Raw genomic sequence first — 4,177 nt, 5'->3', positions numbered from 1 at the left:
TGGGAGGCTATTGGTAATTTATGAATGGCTCAAAAATTGGTAAATCTTCAGTATTTGGAAGGAGTAAAGAAGTAACTGGAGAAAAATCAAAAGTTAAAAATTATAAGCCAATTTTTGTTTTATGTTGAATTTTATGAATGCAGATTTATCTAGAGTAAAATATTCAAATGGTTATTCAACATTCAGAACTGTGATGTTGGCCACCAAAGTGTAGTTGGTTTTGAATGTACAGATTAGATAAAATTAGGTATACACAGTTGATATTTGAAACAATACATTGAATTATAGTGGTTATCAGAACTCAATCAAACAGAATCCAAGACCAAATAATTCTAGTATAGGAAGCAGATAAATGATAGGAGGTCATCAGAAAAAGTTAGAAGTATTCACAAGGCAGAAGAAACATGTAAACCAAAAAAAGCAAGCTATTGTATCAAAGCAGGATGGCACAAGGAGTTATATTAAGTGCTACAGAGAAGGAAAGCAGAGGGACGGAGGACTAAGAATAGACTGCCGCTCTATCATTAGGAGGCAAACAATGAGCTTCAGAAACAGTGTTGACAGAAGAGTTGAGAAAACTTGTTGGACTGCAAATGAGCTAAAAGGTAGGTGGAGGAAATAGGAAAAGTTATTACATGTTATATATTTAAAAATTGTGCCTAGTCCTTCAGTGACATGATATGGTGATACTAAGGAGGACTCCCACTTCTCAGAGAAGGGGATGGGCGAATGGGAGACAGAGGTGGGGCACTGGCTGGAGAGGGGAGCTGACATTGGAATGTACAGTAAATAATAAATTAATAGGAAAATGACTTACTGGGAAATATTTTGAGATTATAATTATCATTCTGTATTTCCCTTCCTTCCTCTAAACTTGTTTCTGAAGACTTAATGCTAAGACACTCAGTTGAGACTGACCATGTGGCTCTTATCTTTCTAGATCTGGATTACCTTATTCAGTATGATAGTTTCAAATTTGATCCATTTACTTGGCTAGATTCTACAAAAGGATGCCCATATTTTATATTTTTAAGATAGCTTGAAGTAAAGGAAGAATATATATATATATATATATATATATATATATATATATGTGTGTGTGTGTGTGTGTGTGTGTGTGTGTGTGTGTGTGTGATTTCCATGAATATAATTTAACACAGAAAATTTTATTTGAATAATTACCATGTGTCTCCTTTTTTGTTATTCCTAGGTCAAGGATACAGGTGAGCTTAAGGAAATACAAAAGTCTCAAGGGCAAATGCTCTACTCCAAGAATAGTCCAAGAAAACAATCATATTGACTTTTTACAATTGAAGAGGAACAGGTTACATGCTTTTTGTGAAAAAAATAAAGAAAAATGACATGAAAAGAAATTCAGAGAAAGTTTCATGTGGAGAGTGGGATGTCAATGGAGCTCATTCAGGGTGGTCTTTTCTTGATAAATAAGAAATGAAGTTAATTACTAAACACAAAGATACAATTACAGCCAAAGGCTTAAGTAGGGAGGAAATGATTTAGAATAATGGTTTTAGATATTACAGTATGACATTAAGAAAAGATAAATGAAAGAATTGCTGAGCAGCAGCCAAGCAACAAATATAGAAAACCTAATCATTACAGTTTCTTGATTTCATGAGCATTTCTCAGCAGCCTATATAAAGATGTGGAAAAAAATGACATTTGTGATTGATTAAGGATTTTAGGTTGGGTGCTGTAAATATGTAGAAGCTAAGGGGACTAGGAATTCTGAGATTCTATGCAAAATGTCATCCAAATGTTTGACCATGGCTTCTAGAATAACTATAGAAGCAAATAAAACCATAAGTGAAGTATTACTGAGGGAAATATGAAGGATTTTAAAGGACATAGAGTCATAATGATGGTGAAGTGTGAATCTAGTAAATAAGAGAAAGTAAAATTTAAAGAAGCCTTAATTTTACAATATAAAACAGCAGAAATTATTTAGAAGGTATATCATGAGTTTTATGTGCATGAAAGCTATTATTACTCTTTCAAAATACATAAATTCCTAGCTCTAAGACCAGTAAAGCTACAGACTTGAAAATTATACTCAGAAAAATAATTTGGTGGGATATAGTATGTTTCAAACTCCTAACATTTCTCTCATTTTAACAATAAATTAAGTTACAGAATTGTTCAAAGCCTTAGATTTGAGAATGTGTAACTAGAACCATCTTAAACAAGATCAAAGATGAAGCAGTCACTTTTCTAGATTTCAAAATGAATGACAAAGTGATAGCAACTTTAGCAGCACAAAATGGACATGGACAAATAGAACAAAAATAATCAGAAGAAATTCACACATGTGCACACACACAAACACAAACATACACACACACACATTGTCCTAAAAAAACAGTGGAGAAAGGATAATCTTCAATAATTTATGTTGAAAAAGCAGGCTATCTTTATTCAGAAGAATGGTATTGGACGCTTATGTTACAATAAGCTTAATGAATTGTAATTATCATGTGATATGGATATGGACTTTATTCATGATACTCTAGGATGTGTTTGACCTATTTGACATAGAATGGACAATTTGGTGTTAAAGGCTTAAATGTAGGATATGAAACCATTAAACTTCTAGTAGAAATAAATATATCAACAAACAAAACAGAAAGATGAAAATACTCGTGAAGTGTAAATATGAGTGTGATATTGATGCTATGGAAAATATTTTTTCTAAAGAAAATATGCATAAAGTATTATTCAGAATATAACTAAGGTATGGGAAATAAAACTTATGTTTATCAATTGATGAGCCAATAAAATGTGACGTATAAATGCAATGGAACATTATTCAGCTTTAAAATGAAAACAAATTAGATTTATGATATATGATGAATCCAAAATATACTACCTAAATGTCAGTAAAATGAGAAATATTGCATGATAAGGCATCCCTGACTCTTCTAAATATCAAATATATCAAAATTAGAATGTTCCCAAAGAACTGGAGGTGAAGAAATAAGGAGTTGGTTGTAGTATGAATAAATTTGTAGTTATAACCAAAGTTAATATGTTCCAAAGATCTAATCACCTGCTCTAGAATATATGACCTATAGACACTAAGAAATTATGTTGAGTTTATTTTTGTTTATTAATTTAATATTAAACATTCATATCACATACAATCATTTATGCCCTTACCCAGTACACACACATACACACACACACACGCACACACACACACACACACACACACACAAAACCTAAGGAAAACAAAATAAAATTAACAACAAATAGAACCAAAATCCAAAAGACATAAGAAAACTTTTCAAGATGTTGGATATGTTTATATATTTGGTTATTGTACCAATAACATGAATAAACTTTTCTTTCAAAACATCAAATTGGGTCATGCTTCATAAATAGTAACTATACCCAAATAAATCTAGAAAAAAGAATTAGGCAGAAGTAAAATAACTGTATAACTTGATATAAATACTGTAACTTAACAATGGTTAAGATATTAAAAGCCAGTTTGCAACATATGCTATTCTCTAGTTACTAAGTCATGTGTTCTCAAATATTTCACACAGAAAAAAAACTGTATATACATAGTTTAATGAGGCAATCAAGGTTTCTATTTTAAATGTCTATGGTTTATACAGTGATTGAAGTTGACTTTGTCAGTAAATATATCATTTCCTTGCTCAAGTTAAAAGTATGTGATAACCAATGGAATGTGTAAGGTTGAATTTTGCTCTGTTTGCAGCTCATGGAGATAGATACATGTTCGCCAAACCCGCCAAATAAGTAAGTCTCCAGAGAATCTTTTTGAGCTTTGAAAATAGATTTAAATTTAGTCTTAGGTAGATGCTCACTTTCATTTTTTTACTTTACTCAAACTCTGTGGGCCCAGAAAGAGGGGATTGAAACAAATTTGAAGAGTAGTATCTTATAAACTAAGCAGCACTCTGTCAACATGATAGTATAGTAGAAAAAGCAAATATTCCTGGATAGGTTTAAGCTGACATTGCACATTGGAGATAGCACATGCTGATTGATTTGATAAAAGGATGTGATCAAAGATATCCTAAACCTGATAGATTTTATCATTGAGAATCTTAACTCCTTTTTTTAAAAAGACTATTGTTGTTGGTTTAATTTGAAGCTGCATTTACATGGAATTGATATAAATAAAATCAAT

Source organism: Grammomys surdaster, unplaced genomic scaffold, assembly GCF_004785775.1.
Source record: "Grammomys surdaster isolate TR1022 unplaced genomic scaffold, NIH_TR_1.0 61, whole genome shotgun sequence".
Taxonomy (NCBI): Eukaryota; Metazoa; Chordata; class Mammalia; order Rodentia; family Muridae; genus Grammomys; species Grammomys surdaster.
This window is presented reverse-complemented; position numbering follows the sequence as displayed.